General features: G+C 44.2%; 1 protein-coding gene across 1 annotated transcript in view; it reads right to left on the bottom strand.

Moving 5' to 3' along the window:
• Positions 1–22,212, bottom strand: part of KIAA1109 (KIAA1109 ortholog) — a 393,986-nt gene extending 371,774 nt beyond the window's left edge. The window contains 1 exon segment of the mRNA XM_040330387.1: positions 22,091–22,212. The gene's annotated coding sequence lies outside the window, so the exon portion shown is untranslated.
• Positions 22,213–22,851: the final 639 nt, after the last annotated feature.

Here is a 22,851-nt window from a genome sequence, read left to right as displayed (position 1 = left end):
TTACTAGGTGGAAAAAAAGTCTAGGCATGAAGTTCTCACATCTATCAGAGGCTGGATAAATAGGTGAGCACATCTAATTTATAGAGCAGCACAGGATATAATCAGAGCTCATGATATGTACATTTCTCACTGTATACTCTACCTGTAACCTGGTACCAGATGAGATTATCCCCAACCTTAAAATATACTGTTAAAATCAATGGCTCAAAGAGCCATGTCATGAATTAGTGATGCACACAATCAAGCCTGGCACAGGCTAATGAATGTAATCAAATGATACCAGATACATCAGAATTCAGCTTGCCTGTGACCTCTGTCTCACACACAAGCTGCATTTTACTATGTCAAACAATCTGCATTATTATATTTATAGTGAATCATTCAGCCATGAAGGCTCTCAGTCTCTTTACGCAACTGGGCCAGCTTTTTACTACGGCGTTAATGGGGCGTGGAATCTTTCGCATTGTAGAAAGTTCTGTCACCCAGTAAAACACAGGAATAACGTGACTCAAGGGATACATATAAATAAGCAACACTTATGAAACATTAATGTGCTACTGAAATTCCCCCATGTCTTTGCCCTTCCTACCACATTTATTAAAAAACCCATTACCCACATAGGACAGTTTATTGATCTAGGCCAGTGGTCTCCAAACTGTGGCCCTTGACCCGGATGTGGCCCTTCGTGTGCATTTATACGGCCCTTGAGGCACTAATCTACCCATTGACACAAATGATGGGGCACTATTCCTCCACAGACACAAGGAACTATTGCTTCCACTGACAGGAATGATGGGGTACTATTCCTCCCACCGATACCATGAGGCTGCACTATTGCTCCCAGTGATACCAATGATGGGGCACTATTCCTCCCACTGAAAGAGGCACTATTCTACCCACTGACACAAATGATGGGGCGCTTTTCCTCCACAGACATGAGGAACTATTCCTTCCACTGACAGCAATGATGGGGCACTATTCCTCCCACTGATGCAATGAGGCTGCACTATTCCTCCCCCTGACACCAACAATGAAGCACTGATCCTCCTATTGACACCAACGATAGGGCACTATTTCCCCTATTGACACAAACAATGGGGCACTAGTCTTCCCACTGATACCAAGACTATTTCTTCCACAGACACCAACAATGGGGCACTATGCCTCCCACTGACACCAATGATGGGGCACTATGCCTCCCACCGACACCGATGGGACACTATGGGGGTTATTTACAAAAGGTAAATCCACTTTGCACTACAAGTGCAAAGTGCAGTCGCTGTAAATCTGAGGGGTAGATCTGAAATGAGGGGAAGCTCTGCTGATTTTATTATCCAATCATGTGCAAGCTAAACTGCCGTTTGTTATTTTCCATGCATGTTCCCCTCAGATCTACAGATACTGCATTTCCAGTGCAATTTCAAGTGCACTTTGCACTTGTAGTGCAAAGTGGATTTGCCTTTAATAAATAACCCCCTATGTCTCCCACTGACACCAACGATGGGGAACTATTCCTCCCGCTTACATCAATGATGGGGCAATATTCCTCCCACTGATACCAACAATGGGATGATATTCAAAGCAATGAAACGAAACATGGGGCTTTCTTCTTCCTCCTCACACTAACCACCATGTGTGGGGAATCGTATACTCCTACCAATGGCAGGACATTTTCTACTTTCATTGGCCACAGTCTGAAGCACAGTAAACTAGCCCTTTGTTTGGAAAGTTTGGAGACCTATGCAGCCTCTGTTTTGGTTGCATTTTTTCCACTTGGCACAGTACTATGCATGCATTAGTTGGGCTGCATAAACCTCAATTGACTGCAAGTACAAGTGTCCATATCTTGATGTATGTGAATTAGAAAGGCAAACAGTCAAGGAAGAAGAGGACAGTCTTTAGGCTCCATGCACACTGAAGCTGATAAAAGCTATAAAAAAAACACGCCAGTAACTTTGCAGGGAGCCTTTCAACGTTTTTTAGCGTTTTTGCAATAGCTTTAATCAGCGTAGCTTTTTTTTTTTTTTTTTCAATGGATTAAAAAACGCTAAAAAACGCTGGCACCGGTGTTTTTGAGCGTTTTTTCCACCAAAAAAAATGGCACTTTGAACGCAAATTTCGGGCGTTCAGAAAAAAGCCAATAAACTCCAAACCTCATTTACACTAAAAAACGCCCATGTGTGCATGGGCACATAGGCCAACACAGAGTTCAGTTTATGGGCTTTAAAAAAAAAAAAAGCCAAAACGCCAATAAACTGCAGTTTATCAGCTTCAGTGTGCATGGAGCCTTAGATTCCTGGCATCCAACCTGTTGATCATTGACAATTAAGCACCCTCAGGGCCCCAGTGACAGTCAGTGTTTTCCTTACCTAGGTGCTTATTCAAGTCAAAGGCTGGGTTCACACTACTACACTACTTTCATCCTACTTTGCTCTGTGTTCAATGTTTCCCTATGAGAGTGTCTTGTAGCGTCCTACACAAGTCAGTCCGACTTTGAAAATGCTCCCTGTACTACTTTTGGTCCTACATTGATCCTACTTCAGGCCCATTGAATATCATTGAAGTCGGACCAAAGTAGTATCCTGTTCATGAAAGTAGGATGGATGTAGGACCAATGTAGGATAAATGTAGGACCAATGTAGCAGAGCAAAGTAGGATGAAAGTAGTGTAGTAGTGTGAACCCAGCCAAAGAGGGGAAACCTTTTTAAAACGGACCTAAAGTGTAACCTAAAGAGTGGAGAGTGATTAGAACACCTGTAAGTTTTTATTGTCGTCCGTTACCCCGTTAGAGAGATTTAGGTCATACATGGGTCGAATTCCAATTTTTTTTTTTTTCGAAAATCTGAAATTTTGTGCGTTTTGTGATCAGATGGTGCCACCACCACTGATTACGAAATTCGACCAATCAAGCATTCAATTTCACTTTATGTTGCTACAGAAAAAAAAAAAAAAAAATTGTGGCCGGGAATCTTCTTATGTTGACCTCATGCGCATTTATTCTTCAATTATAATTTCTTGCATGGTTTTCCCATCATTGATTAGAAAATGATTTGTTTTTCAAAACATTTTCAGATTTACCAATATAATATTAGGTCAAACCTAAACACTTTCAGTTTGTATGCAATCAGGCAGGCCCTTGCACTACATAGTTGAAGGTAAATCTAAAGTTAATGAAAAAGTTTTATAGTGTGTATCCAGCTTAAAGCGGGAGTTCACCCAATTAGTTTTTTTTTTCTCTTTTCCCCTTAGCTTCATGCTCGTTTTGTCTAGGGGAATCGGCTATTTGTTTTAAAATATGAGCCGTACTTACCGTTTTCGAGATGCATCTTCTCCGTCGGCTTCCGGGTATGGGTCTTCGGGAGCGGGCGTTCCTTCTTGATTGACAGTCTTCCGAGAGGCTTCCGACGGTCGCATCCATCGCGTCACTCGTAGCCGAAAGAAGCCGAACGTCGGTGCAGCTCTATACTGCGCCTGCGCACCGACGTTCGGCTTCTTTCGGAAAATCGTGACGCGATGGATGCGACCGTCGGAAGCCTCTCGGAAGACTGTCAATCAAGAAGGAACGCCCATTCCCGCAGCCCATACCCGGAAGCGACGGAGAGGATGCATCTCGTAAACAGGTAAGTACTGATCATATTTTAAAACAACTAGCCGATTCCGATTCCCCTAGACAAAACGAGCATCCATCTAAGGGGAAAATGTGCTCTCTAAGGGTGAACCTCCGCTTTAACAGTGTCAATTTGATGTCCCCACAAAATAACTCAACACACAGCCATTAATGGCTAAACCGCTGGCAACAAAAGTGAGTACACCCCTAAGTAAATTTGTCCAAATTGGGCCTATTAGCCATTTTCCCTCTCTGATGTCATGTGACTCATTAGTGTTACAAGATCTCAGGAGTGAATGTGGAGCAGGTGTGTTAAATTTGGTGTCATCACTCTTACTCTATCATACTGGTCACTGGAAGTTCAACATGGAACCTCATGCCAAAGAACTTTCTGAGGATCTAAAAAAAGAGAATTTTTGCTCTACATAAGATGGTCTAGGCCAATGATTGCAAACCTTGGCACTCCAGATGCTTTGAAACTACATTTCCCCTGAGGTTCAACTACACTGCAGAGTGCATGAGCATCATGGGAAATGTAGTTCCAAAACATCTGTGGTGCCAAGGTTTGATTCAGGTTCCACTCAGAAAAGGCCTCGCCATGGTCGACCAAAAAAGTTGCGTGCATGTGCTCAGCATCATATCCAGAGGTTTTCTTTGGGAAATGGACATACAAGTGCTGCCAGCATTGCTGCAGAGGTTGAAGGGGTGGGGATCAGCCTGTCAGTGCTCAGACCATACGCTGCACACTGCATAAAATTGGTCTGCACGGCTGTCATCCCAGAAGGAAGCCTCTTCTAAAGATAATACACAAGAAAGTCCACAAACAGTTTTCTGAAGACATGCAGACTAAGGACATGGATTACTGAAACCATCTCCTGTGGTCTGATCATGAGACCAAGATAAACTTATTTGGTTCAGATAGCGTGTGTGGCAGCAACCAAGTGAGAAGTACAAAGACAAGTGTGTATTGCCTACAGTCAAACATGGTGGTGGGAGTGTCATGGTCTGGGACTGGGGAGCTACAGTCCATTGAGGGAATCCTGAATGCCAACATGTACTGTGACATACTGAAGCAGAGCATGATACCCTCCCTCCAGAGACTGGGACGCAGGGCATTATTCCAACATAATAACGACCCCAAACACACCTTCAAGACGACCACTGCCTTGCTAAAGAAGCTGAGAGTAAAGGTGATCAAATGGGCAAGTCTCCAGACCTAAACCCTATTGAGCATCTGTGGGGCATCCTCAAATGGAAGGTGGAGGAGCGCAAAGTCTCTAACATCCAACAGCTCTGTGATGTCATCATGAAGTGGAAAAGGACTCCAGTGGCAACCTGTGAAGCTCTGGTGAACTTCATGCCCAATAGGGTTAAAGCAGTGCTGGAAAATAATGGTGGCCACACAAAATATTGACACTTTGGGCCCAATTTGGACATTTTCACCTAGGGGTGTACTCACTTTTGTTGCCAGTGGTTTAGACATTAATGGCTGTGTGTTGAGTTATTTTGCGGGGACAGCAAATTTACACTGTTATACAAGCTATACACTCACTACTTATATTGTAGCAAAGTGTAATTTCTTCAGCATTTGTCACGTCAAAAATTAGAATAAAATATTTACAAAAATGTGAGGGTGTACTCACTTCTGCGAGATACTGTATGTACCTAAAATGCATGTCATCATGTTGGGCATGTGGCTGCTCTACAGTTGTCCAAAAAACAGCTTTGGAAACGGTAAGCCCTTTACCAGTGACATCAAGCAACTCACAGTATCGCTCAGCCTCCCTTGTGCCATCTACATCTCTGGCCGCATCAGGGCACAGAGGAAGCGTTTTCTGGGAGGCTTTGTAATCACAAGGTGTAGATAGCATGGAAGAGCCGAGCGACACCATGAGTTACATGGTGTCACTTGTAAACAGCCAGCAGTTTCCAATGCCGATTGCTGGACAACCAGAATGCGGACAAATGTCAAAAGGTGCCTTGAATTTATCAAGGTATCCGTGTTACATGGCTGTTTAATATTCATAAAGTACTTGACAGTAAGTAGTATGAATTTCAATTTTAAGATTTGCTTTCCCTCTGATCTTTCATAAAAGGACCTTGCCGAGAGAAATATCAAATGCAGCACATGTAGTTTTAATGCAGCTGTAGAAATAACAAGTGGAAGCACTTATTTGCAAATGGCCTATGATAGAAGTGATCTCCAGTGTATGACTGTCCCTTGGTGTTTTTTTTAAATAGCATGTGCTTAGTCTGTGACCATCTCCTGTAACATGTTCCTCTTTGTCTATCGGCAGTTTCTAACCATCTCTTGTAGCATGCCTGTAGCCTCTGACCATCTCTAGTTGCATGTAATTGCTATGGGTGGTCATACTCACAAAGTCCCTTGTGGTAGCATGAGCAGCGACAGGTACTCTTTATTGAGTGATTAGGCATCCATCTAATAATAGCTAGAAAAGAAAAAGCGAATTAAAAGGGTTGTAAACCCACAGGGTTTTTCACCTTAAAGAGGAGTTCCACCCAAAAATGGAACTTCCTCTTAACCCACTCCTCTCCCCCTTACATGCCACATAATTTTTTTTGGGGGGGTGGGGGCTTCAGGAGAAGGGGACTTCCTGTCCCACTTCCTCCTTCCGCCGAGGGGCTGCTAAGGCGATACGTCATATCGCCTTTTGGCAGCCCCTCCCTGTAGGCGATCGCCTGGGACACGTGACAGGTCCCAGGCGATCGCCTGTCCAATCAAACAGCGCAGCGCCGCACAGTGCCGCTCGCGCATGCGCAGTGGGTGCCCGCCCGTGAAGCCGAAAGCTGTCACGGCCGGGTGCCCACAGTGACAATGAAGACGCTGGAACGCTGGAGCACGTAAATGTCAGTTTATTAAAAGCCAGCAGCTACACTTTTTGTAGCTGCTGACTTTTAATAAACTTAAAAAATGGGTGGAAAACCCCTTTAATGCATTCTATGCATTAAGGTGAAAAACCTTTGCTGCAGCGAGGAGGATGAGCACAGCAACCCCAGGTAGTGTCTCAGATCCTCGTTTGATAGATTGATAGCAGGGGCGGGGCCTGCTGTTTGTGTCAATGGAAGCAGCGGAAGTACACGGGAGCGCGCCCACAGGAGTGCCGCCCTCAGGGAAATCGCTCCTCCGTCAGGGCACTCAATAAGAGGCGGAGCTAGAAGCCCCACGGTGGGACCCCAGAAAAGGAGGATTGGGGCCCCTCTGTGCAAAACCCATGCACAGAGGAGGCAAGTATGAAATGTTTGTTTTTTAAACCAGACTTTACAACCCCTTTAAAAAAGGAGAAGTATATCCAAAGATATTTATGGATTACAGTTGGTTATGCACTCCTGTGATTCGTTTTTAGCCAAAAGCGGGCTGAATAACTTTTCCGGCTGATGTCACAGAGCCAGTCCAGGCTCTGAACAGATTGCGAGCAAATGGTCAGGATCCACCCAGAAACCTAAACCGGAAGCTGGCTCGGCCTCTCAGCGATACGTTGAAAGCCTGAGCCAGCCCCTCCATGGCCCAGCACTTAAGTGAGCACTAGAGCGCAGAGCAGAGAACCGCTGACTGCCAGTCCTTGCTCAAAGCCAAGTGGGAGAAGTGAGTGTTTTGATCGCTCAGTTTTCACTGCAGAGTTGGTGGGGGACAGATGCCGCATTGGATTGAGGCTGCATTCACCTAGGTGGAGTATAAATACTTTTTTTTTTTTTCAATCCTGAACTTCTCTTTTAAACTGGCTTAATTTGTCACAGAGGAAAGGAAGGAATAGATGTCCCTTCTCCTCCTCTATCTTCTGCCAGCATCAATGATTTCAGATATTTTTTTTATTATTTAAATCAGATTTTGGGGTTTTTATCAAAATGTATTTTAATGAAATGCTTTTGGAGTAAAAATCTATTAAAGCCCTGGTTCACACTGGGTACGATTTGGAACGATTTGAGATGCGATTTGACATGTCAAATCGCATCTCAAATCGGCGGCAATTGTCGGCAATGGCACTGTCCTAATCAGTGCGACGCCGCATCTGCGATTTCAAAAAGTAGTTCCTGTACTACTTTTTGCGATTTCGGGCCGCGATTTACATTAAATTGCGGCCGAAATCGCGGCAAAATCGCGGCAGCGAAATCGCGGTAAAATCGCGCACTTTACCGCGATTTTGAATTCGCAGCAGTGTGAACCTAGGCAAAAAGATAGATTAATAGTTGTAGTTGTAAAGGCAGAAGTTTTTATCTTAATGCATTCTATACATTAAGATAAACAACCTATGTGTAGCCACCCCCCTAATTACCTACCTAAGCTCCTTCTCTCTCCAGTGATGTCCACGATCCCCTCAGCCATCCAAGACACTCCTCCTGATTGGCTGAGGCAGAGCAGCGGCGCCATTGGCTCCCACGGCTATCAAAGTCAGTCAGTCAGTCAGTCAATCGGGGGAGAAAGGGGATGGGGCCAGGTCTGAGTGGATACACGGAGGTCCGACTTGGCTTGGGTCAATAGCTGTAGCAAGCTGCTGGCTGAGGGTCACTCAAAAGGTGAAAGGGGCTAGGAGCAGCAAAGAGCGACACAAGAAGAGGAGGATCTGGGCTGCTCTGTGCAAAACCAACTGTACAGAGGAGGTAAGTATAACATGTGTTTTTTTTTAACCACTTAAGGACCAAGCTTCTATTTCAAACTCAGTGTTTACAAGTTAAAAACAAGTTTTTTTGCTAGAAAATTACTTAGAGCCCCCAAACATTATAAAAAATGTTTTCGAACACCCTAGAGAATAAAATGCCGGTCATTGCAATACTTTTTTTTATATTGTCAAAGATAATATTACGCTGAGTAAATTGATACCCAACATGTCACGCTTCAAAACTGCTGCCATAATCGAGATATCCCTCTTCAAAATGCTGACATATATAGTCGTGCGGCGGTCCGGAAGTGGTTGAATGAGCCTTTATAAATCACTTTAAGGAGGGAATACAGAAGAGCAGGGATGAGTGTAAAGGGGGAGAGCATAAAGGGAGAAATCACATTTTTGTTTTTAGCTTAAACACGGTGAGCAAAGAAAAATACGCATTCCGCAGTAAACTATTTTTTACAATTCTTATCTCAACACTTGCAATTTACAACTTTCAATGCTGGTAGCATCTGCTCTCTGTCCTGCACTTCCAGTCCTCACAGGAAAGAGTTAATGCAAAATTGTTTCCGAGCATGCATCGGAATTTTGCGTGTCGGAATTGCTACAGGCGATCGATTTTCTAATAGGAATTTTTTCCGTCTGAAAATTTGAGAACCAGCGCTCGATCATTTTGTTGGCGGAAATTCCGACAGCAAAAGTCCGATGGAGCGTACACACGGTCGGAATTTCCATTCAAAAAGTGTACGGGCATAAGCCTACGTTCACATTGGGCTGATTTGACATGCCAAATTATAATCTATTGGCAGCAAGGAGAGCACAAGACAGGTAAAAGCCAAGACTTCTATTGTCCTAGGGAATCACATGGCCCATCCCTTCTGATTCTCGGCATCCAGGGTAAAAAAGGAGAGGTAGTGGTCATGGCAAGAAAACCCATTGGTGCCGAAGCATCAACCAGGTGCAGCTAATCATAATACCCCCAAAAAAATGCAGAAACTCTCATTGTGATGCATCTTTATTTAGGTCTACAATTGCAATGATTGGAAATTCAGTAAAAATGTATTAACCACTTGCTTACTGGGCACATAAACCCCCTTCGTGCCCAGGCGAATTTTCAGCTTCTGGCACTGCGTCGCTTTAACTGACGCGGTCGTGCGACGTGGCTCCCAAACAAAATTGACGTCCTTTTTTCCCCACAAATAGAGCTTTATTTTGGTGGTATTTGATCACCTCTGCGGTTTTTATTTTTTGCGCTATAAACAAAAAAAGAGCAACAATTTAAAAATATATATATATATATATATATATATATATATATATATATATATATATATATATATATATATATATATATATATATATATTTTTTTTTTTTTTTTACATGTTGCTATAATAAATATCCCAATTTTATTTTTTAAAAAACTAATTTTTTTTCTCAGTTAAGGCCGATGCGATTTTTTTTATTTTTTTTTACAAAAATACGTCGAAAAATGCGTAAAAAGCGACTGGTTTGCGCAGAAGTTATAGCGCCTACAAAATAGGGGACAGAATTATGAATTTTTATAAATTATTTTTTTTTTTACTAGTAATGGCGGCGATCTGCGATTTTTATTGGGACTGCGATATTGCGACGGATGTATCGGACACTTTTGACACAAATTTGGGACCATTCACATTTATACAGCGATCAGTGCTATAAAAATGCACTAATTACTGTATAAATGTGACTGGCAGTGAAGGGGTTAACACTAGGGGGTGAGGAAGGGGTTAAATGTGTATCCTAGGTGTGTTCTAACTGTGTGGGGGGAGGGGGGTGACTGGGGGAGGTGACCGATGCTGTGTCCCTATGTACAAGGGACACAGATCGGTCTCCTCTCCTCTGACAGCACGTGGAGCTCTGTGTTTACACACAGAGCGCCACGTCCCTGCTGGGTTCCCGACGATCGCATGTACCCGGCGGACATCGCGGCCGCCAGATACACGCATCGGCTTCCCAGCGATGCGCCGGGACAGTGTTTGCCCGCTGCGCGCCCCCCAGAGGCGCGCGCGGGTAATGCACTTCAAATGACGTCCAAAGACGTCCAGTTGGCACCTGAGAGCCGCGCTGTTGACGTCTTTTGTCAATAGCGCGGGTCTCACGTGGTTAAGTACAAATGGCTCTTCATCGATGTACAAACACAGTTATATCTGTTAAATGAATGAAAAAGTAAATGTCTATTTTCAGTCTAGTCTGTTCAGCTGTTAAATAACTTACACGTGCCTGACTACTGCCTAATGATTATATTCGCCTCTAAACTAAAAATTACTTTTCATAAGTGTACAAGCGCGTCATGCAAGCAATAAATCATATAAACATAATAAGAACGCTTTATCAATTAACTTTCTGGCACACCAAACTGAGAGTTTTCTTTAGTATACCCCATGCAAAAATGTTCCAAGATCAAAAAATCATTTTTATAGTGCAGCAAATACCATTTATAAATCCCTGGGAAATAGAAGGGAGACATTGTGCAAGAAGAAATTGCTTTATTGCATTGGCACCAAAATCCCTGCTTTATAAGGCTTAGTTATCGAAGATGTCCAAAGTACCACAAATTAAACAATTAGGCCTTGTGTTTGTCACAGAAAAAAAAAGAAATAGGCAGGACACCAAGTTTTTCTGAGAAAAATCAGAACTATATACAGTTCATTGATTTTAAAGCGGGGGTTCACCCTATTAAAAAAAAAATAAATAAAAAAATTTTTTTTTATTCTAGCATTACATTCGGCATCGTAGCGCGAGCTACAGTATGCCGGTCTTACATTTTTTATCCCCGTACTCACTGTGCTATTGTACATTGAAGATTCCGGGGAATGGGCGTTCCTATGGTGAGAGAAGGTGATTGACGGCCGGCCCTGGCACGTCACGCTTCTCCGGAAATAGCCGAAATAGGCTTGGCTCTTCACGGCGCCTGCGCATAGCCTATGCGCAGGCGCCGTGAAGAGCCGAGACCTACTCCGGCTGTCTTCGGGGAGCGTGACGTGCCAGAGCTGGCCGTCAATCATCCTCCCTCTCCATAGGCACGCCCATTCCCCGCGGGAGTCGGAATCTTCAATGTGCAATAGCACAGTGAGTACGGGGATAAAAAATGTAAGACCGGCATACTGTAGCTCGCGCTACGATGCCGAATGTAATGCTAGAATGATGTTAAGGAGGGTGAACCACCGCTTTAAGGAAACATTTTTAGATTTTGCTGCCTTCACTACATCTTTTATCAGACTGACTTCTGAATAGTCAGTGTTTATTACAAATCTCCATGTTGTAGAGAGAAAAGCTATAGTGCCCGTCTCTCTTTGGGAACAGATGAGCCAATGCCCAATTAACTTTATCAGCTTGTATAAGAGCAGCAAGAAACAAAACATTTACAATACTTTTAAGTTAAACTTTTAGCCCTGCTTCACACCAGTGCAGCTTTGAAATCGTACTACTCGCAGCGCAATTTCAAAGCCGCAGAGCCATGAGGTTTGGACCTCAGATTGCATTGTGGCTTGGGAATTCATTTAACTGAAGCCCATGCAAGTCGCAATGAAATCCCCAAAAAGTAGTAACCTTTTTTAAAAGTCGCTGCAACTTGAGTTGCAATGATTTTAACTGTTCCATTTCCATGCAATTTTGAACTGACAAATCACACCAGTGTGAAGTAGGGCTTACTAAAGCTGCATTTGTAAACACTGTTAGCCTAGGTTCACACTGCTGTGAATTCAAAATCGCGGTAAAATGCGCGATTTTACCGCAATTTCGCGTCCCAAAATCGCAAAAAGTAGTACAGGAACTACTTTTTGAAATCGCAGATGCGGCGTCGCACTGATTAGGACAGTGCCATTGCCGACAATTGCCGCCGATTTGAGATGCGATTTGACATGTCAAATCGCATCTCAAATCGTTCCAAATCGTACCCAGTGTGAACCAGGGCTTAAGAATGGTCTATTAAAAATACAACGTAGCATTATTGTTAAAGTGAATTCCACCCATAAATATAACATTACATCAGTAGTTTTAAAAAAAAAATCATTAGTCCTTTAAGAAAAAAAATATTTTTTTTAGATGCCTTCAAAGTGTTGTTGCTAGGCAGAATAGTTAATCTTCCCTCTTCCTGCACCTAGGTGCTTAAGCTTCCTAACCTACACCGCACAGACTCCTGGGAATGTAGTGGGTGTAAATTTCCTCGAAGAATCATGTGACTTGGACAGTACAGGTGCTGAAACCTGATCTGAAACCTATTACACTGCTTGTGCAGCACTGAGCATGTGCGAGATCTGCAAGGCTGAAATCCAGGAAGTCATACAGTCTGGCTTCATGATGCCCACACTTAAGATAGCCCCAGTCAATTTCTATTTTATAAAGTGTCTAAATGCTGTAACAACCTAACAAAACGGACCTTAGTTTACAGACTAACTTTACTAGAATACATTAAGCTTGTGTGTTACAGGGGTATTTATATTTAAAAAGTGAAATTGTGGCCGGAACTCCGCTTTAAACTATATTTAATCTGTTCCATTCACTGGCAGGTCAAAGGGGTGACCTTTATCCTTATATGATGTCAATTAAAGCAACGCTACTAGTAATTATCTATCTATCTATCTATCTATCTATCTATCTATCCACACACACACACACACACGAGCTTCAGGATTAAAAGTGAGGAATCGCAATCTTTTTCCCTTCCCGATCTTCATAACAGCATGTCAGGGTTCTCTCTAACAAGTGCAGTGAGTTCTCTCAGCTGGATAAACAAAATCCAGGCAGCCTGCCAAGTGTTAAATAATAATAATAAAAAAAAAAAATAGGAAACAAAGTATCTCTTCCTTCTTTTATCAAAGGAAAGAACTCTGACGTGTGGATAAAGGAAGTTTAACCATTTAAAGACCAAACCTTTTCTGACATTTGTTGCTTACAAGTAAAAAATCCTTATTTTCTGCTAGAAAGTTACGTGGAACACCCAAACATGAATATATATATAATTTTTTTTTTGTTTGTTTTTTACCAGAGACCCTAGAGCATAAAATGGTTGTTGTTGCAATATTTTATGTCACACCGTATTTGCACAAAAGTTTTCAAAACACAATCTTTTTTTTTTTTTAAAAGATACACTTTAATGAATAAAAAAAAAAACACACACACACACACACACACAGCAACGTTATCCCAATTTCTTCGTATAATGTGAAAGAAGATGTTACACCGCGAGAGAATCGTGATCTTTATTAAAAAAAATTGCGATTTACATTTTAGCCAGAATTGTGCAGAATTCACCGAAATTTGAGCTGCCAAAACATATCGGCCAAAAATTGCGTTTTTGGCACATTGCCAAAAGAAAAGAAAAAAAAACGCAGATAATGGAGCTGATAATGGGGCGGGGCCTGGACGGGGGTGTCGTTCTGGAGTGCCCCAGTCCAGTCCTCTCTCCCTCCTGATGCGATCTCTGTGTGTCACAGAGCTTAACTGCACAGACCACAGTAATAATGTCCCGCCTCCTGTAACAGACGGCACACTGATCCAATGGTGGGACATTGAATCAGTGCGATGCGATTACCGGAGGCGGGACATTGTTACTACAACTCTAGCAATTAAAATACAGCTCTGTGACACACTGAGATCACCGCTGATCTGGGCACAGGTAGGCGGCTGGGTACTGGTAAGGCACAGGCAGGCTGCATGACGGGCACTGTTAGATTGCTGGGCACTAGCAGGCTGCATACAATGGGCACTGGTGAGGCTGCATTGATCTCCTGTACCATGTCCCCAGTCTCTGACCATCTCCTGCATCATATCTGCTAGAGCAGTGGTTCTCAACCTGTCTAGTGCCGTGACCCCTTGATAAAATTTCCCAAGTTGTGGGGACCCCTAACAGTAAAATTATTTTCCTATCGTGGGTTTTTGGCACCCAAGTCAAGACAAGTAATTTGCACCCCGAACCCACGCATATTTAGCGCTCCCTGAGTCCCTTCCACTCGTACAGTATTAAAACCCCTTATGGTACATTTTAGGATGTACCACTCATTCTCTTTGTTCTCCTTTCTTTCACTTTTATCTCTCTCTATCCTAATGTCTATCCCCATCCCTCTCTAGATGTCTTTCTTGTTCTTTCTCTCCCTTTTTCTTTGTTTTTCCCCCTTTTTCTTCTCCCTTCCATGTATTCTCTATTTTTATTACTTCTCTTACTCCCTGGTGGGGAGTATGGTATCAGTGGCAGTGCTGCTGGGGAGTTGGGATCAGTGGCAGTGCTGCTGGGGAGTTGGGATCAGTGGCAGTGCTGCTGGGGAGTTGGGATCAGTGGCAGTGCTGCTGGGGAGTTGGGATCAGTGGCAGTGCTGCTGGGGAGTTGGGATCAGTGGCAGTGCTGCTGGGGAGTTGGGATCAGTGGCAGTGCTGCTGGGGAGTTGGGATCAGTGGCAGTGCTGCTGGGGAGTTGGGATCGGCCAACTTAGGTATTCTTGATGAAGGTCATCTGCTGATCTGAGAACTGTAGTGGGAACTTTTAAAGGCAACTATAATCACAGGTAGTGTTACTCACTGTGTCTCCGACTTTGTGGTTTCTCGTAGCAGTGACACCTATGCTGAAATCAGCAGATAGGGTCTCCTCCAGCCCCTCCTACTTCACATTCCTCACCAGTCAGCTGATCTCTAGTCTCTGCCTCCCAGCTATGCCTTGAATGGACGGCTGTGAAGAGGCTGAGTGGGCGGCCGCAGGCTTCAGGAACAGCCCAGGTTTGGGGACCCCTGGCAAATCCTCATTTGACCCCCAGGTTGAGAACCACTGTGCTAGAGGGACACCGCATGAAAATTTTGATAATACCAATAGCAGTGTGTTATATAAAAATGTATACATTTTATTTAAAATATCAAAAAAAAAAAAAAAAATTCAGAGACATAACAGGAAGTGGAACAATTCTCAATCCGGTTTTGTTTACACAGACCTGAATGGAGGTAAGCAGACACTGTCAGTTTTTGCATTGGTTGTTAGGATGCCAACGGGGACCAGCTCCTTAAAGCAGAGCTCCACCCTAAAGTGGAACTTCCGCTCATCGGAACCCTCCCCCCTCCGGTGTCACATTTGACACCTTTCAGGGGGGGGGGTGCCGATACCTGTCTAAGATAGTCCTTTTTTCCCCCCACAAATAGAGCTTTCTTTTGTTGGTATTTTATCACCTCTGCGGTTTTTATTTTTTGCGCTATAAACAAAAATAGAGTGACAATTTTGAAAAAAAAAAAATATTTTTTACTATACTAAATATCCCCCAAACATTATATAAAAAAACATTTTTTTTCCTCAGTTTAGGTCGATACGTATTCTTTTACATATTTTTCATAACAATTATTATTTATTGTTTGGTTTGCGCAAAAGTTATAGCGTCTACAAAATAGGTGATAGTTTTATGGCATTTTTATTAAGAATTTTTTTTTACTAGTAATGGCGGCGATCTGCAATTTTTATCGGTACTGCGATCTTATGGCAAACATAACACTTTTGACACATTTGAGACCATTGGCATTTTAATAGCGAACAGTGCTATAAAAATGCATTGATTACTGTAAAAATTTCACTGGCAGGGAAGGGGTTAACACTAGGGGCCGATCAAGGGGTTAATTATGTTCCCTCATTGTGTTCTAACTGAAGGGGGGGTGGGACTGACTAGGGGAAAGGATAGATCGCTGTTCATACATTGTATGGATGATCAGTCATTTCTCCCCCTGAAAGAACTGGAGCTGTGTGTTTACACACACAGCTCCCGGTTCTCGCTCTGTCACGAGCGATCACGAGTGCAAAAATGAAGTTATATTACGTTATTTTACGCAGCCGAGCCGACCTGCCGCCGTAAAACTACGGTGGATGGTCGGCAAGCGGTTAAAGAGTAACTCTACTAAAAAAAAAAAAAAACACAAAACAATTCTCCCCTATTCATGTACATTGATTTATGTACATTGCACGGATTTTAACAAACTTTGTTCCAGATTCTAACCTTGTATTATTGTCAAGAAATAGCCGTTTGTCTGTGTCCATGTACGAAGTAAAATGTGAATGGGAGTGAATTTTTTATTATTGATCTCCTGCTGCACTTGCAGGGTTCTAATGAGGAAAGTGGCAGGGTCTGAATTATTTTAACCACTTAAGCCCCGGACCATTAGGCTGGCCAAAGACCAGGCCACTTTTTGCGATTCGGCACTGCGTCGCTTTAACTGACAATTACGCAGTCGTGCGACATCACTCCCAAACAAAATTGACATCTTTTTTTCCCACAAATAGAGGTTTCTTTTGGTGGTATTTGATCACCTCTGCAGGTTTTATTTTTTACGCTATGAACAATAATAGAGTGACAATTTTGAAAAAAAAAAAAAAAAAAATGCAATTTGTTTACCTTTTACTTTACTAAATATCCCCAAAATATATATAAAAAAAAAATCCTCAGTTTAGGCCGATACGTATTCTTCTATTTTTTTTTTTTTTTTTACCAGACTACTTCTGGGGTCTGTACTAAGGGGCGGGGGTGTATACTGCGGGGGTCTGCACTAAGGGGGTGTCTATACTTCTGGGGTCTGTACTAAGGGGGGGATTCTACACTGATGTGGTACTTGTACTGAGGGAAGGGGGTCTGTTCTTAGTGAGGGGGATCTATACTGCGGGAGGGGGGGGGGGTCTGAACTGAGAGGGGGGGGGACATTTTTTTTCCAGACCAGGTGACATCAACCCTAGTGACACCACTGTCAGAGCCACTTCATCAGTGCTACCCCATCAGTGCAGCCTCATCAGCGTCGCCCATCAGTGCTTATTAACGCAGCCTCATCGTCGCCCAACAGTGCCCATCATTGAGTGCCACCTGTCAGCGCCCATAAATGCCACCTAATCAGTACAGCCTATTAATGCTTATCAGCGCAGCCTCATCAGTGTCACCTGTCAGTGCCACCTGTCAGGGCCCATTAGTGCCGCCTGTCAGTTCCACCTCGATGCCCATCAGCGCAGCCTGATTAGTGCAGCCTATCAGTGCCCATAAGTGCCAATTGTCAGTGCCACCTCATTAGTGCCCATCAGCACGGCCTGTCAGTACCATCTAATCCATGCAGCTTATCAGCACAGCCTCATCAGTCTCGCCTGTCAGTGCCATCTAATCAATGCAGCCTATCAGTGCCACCTTATTTTTTTTTTTACTTTTTGGTCTTATTTCGCTTGACACCAGGCCCGAGCAATTCTTATTGCCTGACGCACCGGACATGCAATTCTGGGCACTGGACAGCTGATTTAAAAAAAAAATGGCTCCTAACTTTTTTAGCTGGCTCCTAGATTCTAAGCAAATTTGTCAAGCCCTGACTAAGGCCCCTTTCACACTGGGGCGGGAGCCGTGGTGGCGGTATAGCGCCGCTAAAAATAGCGGCGCTATACTGTCGGATTTGCCACAGGATTCGGCCGCTAGTGGTGCGGTATTAACCCCCGCTAGCGGCCGATAAAGGGTTAATACCGCCCGCAATGCGCCTCTGCAGAGGCACATTGCGGACGGTATTGCTGCAGTGTCATTGTTTTAAATGGGAAGGAGCGGTATACACGCCGCTCCTCTCACCCCTCCAAAAGATGCTGCTGGCAGGAGATTTTTTTGTCTCCCGCCAGCGCATCGCCTCAGTGTGAAAGCCCTCGGGCTTTCACATTGAGTATGCAGTGAAGGAGTTTTTCAGGCGTATAGCAGCACAATTTTTAGCGCTGTACCGCCTGAAAAACTCCTCAATGTGAAAGGGGTCTTACAGTAGCTGTTGCATTTCCCACCCTAGACTTATTCTCGAATCAATACGTTTTCCCAGTTTTTTGTAAAATTAGGTGCTTCGGCTTATACTCGAGTATGCACAAAAAAAACAATCAGTTTAGGCCAATATGTATTCTCCTACACATTTTTGGTAAATCCCAATAAGTGTATAGATTGGTTTGCGCCAAAGTTATAGCGTCTAAGAAATAGGGGATAGATTTAAGCCATTTTTATTACCAATGGCAGTGATTTTTAGCGGGACTGCAACATTGCGGCGGACAGGTCAGACAACTGACATTTTTTTTTTTTACACTTTATTTTATGGGAACCAGTGAACTTTTTACAGTGATCAGTGCTATACATATGCACTAACACTTTACTAATGACACTGGCAGGGAAGGGGTTAACATCAGGAGCGATCAAGGAGTTAAATGTGTTCCCGATTTGTGTTTTCCAACTGTATGGGGGACTGCGTGACTGGGGAAACACACATTCTGTCTCTGCGGGGAACGGTGGCGGGCGGCTGGCAGACAGAGTCCACTGATTAGCTCCCCCGATGGCCAATCGGAGCGCACACGCCCACGAAAACTAGTGCACGAATCACTGCAACGTGCGCAGCCTAGCCACCCTGTCGCAGTACATCTGCGGCAGGTGGTCTCAAGTGGTTGAGGAGCTGGAAACCGCCAGCGTTTTAACAACCAATGACGCATCCTAGCGACAGGGGCATGTGGTGATGGTATGGTTATGGGAGGGCCGTACAGTTCCAAGCTGCATGCTCCGTATTTTACAGAAGGATCCACATGTTTGTTTTTTTTGTCATGGGGTCCCTCTTAAAAAAAAAAAAAAAAAAAAAAAAAAACACACACACCAGGACGCCCATGTAAAAGAGGCCTAATGGGTAGTCATAGACATCAAAGAGTCTTTTTAACCTCACTGACTCACTACCTCTGCTGGAATGTGTTCCAATCATCAATTATACTTTCTGTAAAATAGTACTTTATAAAAATGTTCGTTTTCATGCCCCTGTGTTCTTGGCGTTAGCTTCATGATAAAGATGCTACCCTCCTGAACCTCATTCACACTAAGGCCCCTTTCACACTGGGGCGTTTTTCGAGCGTAGCCTCATCTACAAGCCCGAGTGCTTTCAGAGCCCATTCACACTGCCAGCGCCCGAAACGCTTTAGGGCGTTTTTGCAGTGCCTCAGTGTGAAAGGGTAAGGCATTTTTACAGCACTTTCAATTCATTTCAATGGAGAGGGGCGTTTTTGGAGCGTTTTTTTCAGCGCCCAAAAGCTGCTCCAAAGATGCTGCTTGCAGGACTCAGTGTGAAAGGGTCCATTGAGATGCATAGAGAGCGTTTTATGAGCGTTTTAATAGCGCCATTTTTAACGCTAAAACGTTGCAAAAACTATTCAGTGTGAAAGGGGTCTTAAAGCGGAGGTTCACCCTAAAAACAGGTATATACCATTCCATCCAGCATACTGCCGACATGTACAGTATGCTGGGTTTTTTTTTTTTTTTTCGCTGTACATACCGCCGTATAGCTATTTTCCCCCCAGCTTCCGGGTAGTGGATCTAGCAGGAGTGGGCGTTGCTATTCAGAGACTAAGTGATTGACGTGATGACAAACGCTTCCACCCGGCGCATAAAGCCGAATGTCGGTGCGCAGGCGCCGTATAGAGCCGACTCACAGTTCGGCTTCTTTCGGTAACTGGTGACGCGCCGGGGGGAAGCTTTTGTCATCACGTCAATCACTTAGTCCAGGGGTCTTCAAACTACGGCCCTCCAGGAACTACAATTCCCATAATGTCTGTGAATGTCAGAATTTTGCAATGCCTCATGGGATTTGTAGTTCAGCAACAGCTGGAAGGCAGTAGTTTGAGGATCCCTGACTTAGTCTCTGAATAGGAACGCCCACTCCCGCGGGATCCACTACCGGGAAGCCGGGGGGGAGGGGTGGAATAGCTATACGGCGGTATGTACAGCGGGGAAAAAAAAAAAAAAAAAAAAAAAAAACAGCATACTGTACATGTCGGCAGTATGCTGGATGGAATGGTATACACATGTTTTTAGGGTGAACCTCCGCTTTAAAGTGGTTGAAAGGGTAAAAGATTTCTTTACCTTAACATAAAGCGGAACTTTACCGATAACAAAAAAATAATGTTCTTTAGCAGGAACATACATTCCAAATGAATAATTATGCTACCAATATTAGTGTGCTGTAGCAGAAAAATCATAAAACGGAACTAAACCCATTGATTTAACAACTTAAAAAAAAAAAAAAGTTAAGTTTCTGGAATGACAAACTGTCACATTTGCTTGTGTCCTTAACCAAACTGTCACCCATTCAATGGCTGGTGTCATAACTGGTCACATGTGCAGCACCAGGGCAGTTGCAGATCAAACAGAAGCAGCTTCATTGGCTGTAAAGGATAGGAAGGTTTATTTCCACCATAACCACTTACACTTTTACCCTGCCCAGGCCAATTTACAGCGCCGTCACACTTTGAATGACAATTGTACGGTCATGCAACACTGTACCCATATGACATTTTTTTCATTTTTTTAATCAACACTGGGTTTTATTGATTTTTTTATTGATTTGTTTTGCATAAAAGATATATATATATATATATATATATATATATATATATATATATATATATTATTTTTTATGGTGTGTTATAGAAATTTGGAAATAAGTAATTTTTCTCCTTTACTGATGTGGTGGGACTGCATTGATAACCAGTGCCCTTATTAGTATACATAAGCCATTTATAGGCTCTCCTCTCCTTACACTGTCAGCGTGAGGAAAGGAATGCTGATAACTGGTTTGTGTTTACATCGGGATTAGCCATCATTGGACACAGCTGATCGTGTAGTAAAGGGCTGCTGTGATGGGCTCCGTTCCCTGATCTGTGATCAGCTGCGTCACAGCGATCTCAGGGGCACGTGGGCAGCGTGATCAAGGGAGGACATCCATGGACACCCCCCCCTGGCAATGTAAGCCTGCACCGAAGCAACGGAGCCCAGTCCAGGGAGGGAAGCAACCGTGCCCTGTCCAGGGAGGGAAGCAACCGTGCCCTGTCCAGGGAGGGAAGCAACCGTGCCCTGTCCAGGGAGGGAAGCAACCGTGCCCTGTCCAGGGAGGGAAGCAACCGTGCCATGTCCAGGGAGGGAAGCAACCGTGCCATGTCCAGGGAGGGAAGCAACCGTGCCCTGTCCAGGGAGGGAAGCAACCGTGCCCTGTCCAGGGAGGGAAGCAACCGTGCCCAGTCCAGGGAGGGAAGCAACCGTGCCCAGTCCAGGGAGGGAAGCAACCGTGCCCAGTCCAGGGAGGGAAGCAACCGTGCCCAGTCCAGGGAGGGAAGCAACCGTGCCCAGTCCGGAGGTGGCCTCAGGGGGGGGAAAGCAATGGTGCCCAGTCCAGTAGTGGCATCGGGGGGGGGAGCAAGGGTGCCTAGTCCAGAGGTGGCATCGGAAGCAATTGTGCCCAGTCCGGAGGTGGCAGCATCAGGGGGGGGGGGGGGAATGGTGCCCAAAGTCTAAAAAGAATAAAGGAAAAGAAAAAACAATGCCAGTTTGGAGCCCACTTCCTTAGAGTGTTTCCCCTCACAGTGTGATAGCGGCCCCTCTAAGGGAACATTTTGCCTTTGCCCACACATGGCATAGAAGACCTAGGTACATCTACATACATGTGAAATTCTTGCCAACACAGAAGAGTAGGACCCTACCTAGCCAGACACAGAAAGCCAAATGACATCATCAGTTTCAGTTTCCAGGAAAGCCAGCTAGAGACATGTAGAGGAAACATTGGGAAAATGCTTTCAGGTCACTATCCAGGGACAGGTGAATGGACAGAACTCCTAAGCCTGTGGGTGGACGGTCACCAGTGGACGGTCATTAGAAGCATATAGAGGAGCTCTCCAGCCCAATACAATACTTGTCTCCCACAGAGCACACATGTAACCAGCCGCCCTCTCTCCCGGTAATACACGGATGGAAGTGGGAAGCCGCCCTTCTCTCTCCACCACACACCAGCCATACATGACCGGAGCCTGACCACACCCCATGCCCCCACAGCTTCTCTCACCGGCTGCTGTGACTCCTCCTCCTCTTCATCCCCTCTCAGCTTTATACACCAGCTCACCGCCGCACCCGGTCCCGGTCAGCGTCCTGAGCCGCCATCTTGCTTAGTGTGTAGGCACGCCCCTAGTATGGTGACGTAACCGGCAGAGGCATAGGAGAGGCGGGGATTCCCAAAGGTCAGCTAATGGTGAGAGAGCGGCAGAGACGTCCCGTCCAATCACGAACTGACTTTCAGATCACAACAAAGAGGGTAAACAGTGAGGATCGGGTGGTCGAGGCTGTCACCTGTGATCGGTGCCTAGCTCCATACATTATACATGGCTCTGTGTCCCTCTGTCTTTTCCCATAGTTCTCACTAGTTTGAGGGTGATGTGTACATTGTGTAAAATGTGTAAAAGAAAAGTTCAACTATGCAAAGTGTCTGAATGGTTCTTACAGCAGTATTCAAGTGATTGTAAATGACCACCTTGTAAAACTGCCCATTCCGTTTTAAAAAAAAACAAATGAAAGGCAAAACATTTTTTATATAGATATAAAAAAAATATATAAATACCATTTTTTCTCCCCCTTTTTTACAAGCTGCATAAGAGTCGGGGAGGAGAAACAGCAGGACACTGAGCTTCCCAGTGAATGGCTGTGCAGCGGGTGTGTCAGGACAAGTCTGATCATTGGAAGTAAGCACATAGCATTCCCAGCATAGCTAGATAACTGACCACAGTGTATTCTTCTGCTGAGTGTGATCAGTTTTTAATATGAAAAGCAGAG

The sequence above is a fragment of the Rana temporaria genome, chromosome 1 (genome assembly GCF_905171775.1).
Source record: "Rana temporaria chromosome 1, aRanTem1.1, whole genome shotgun sequence".
In the NCBI taxonomy this organism is placed as follows: Eukaryota; Metazoa; Chordata; class Amphibia; order Anura; family Ranidae; genus Rana; species Rana temporaria.
The sequence above is the reverse complement of the archived record's forward strand: the minus strand, read 5'-3'. Positions and strand labels throughout refer to the sequence as shown.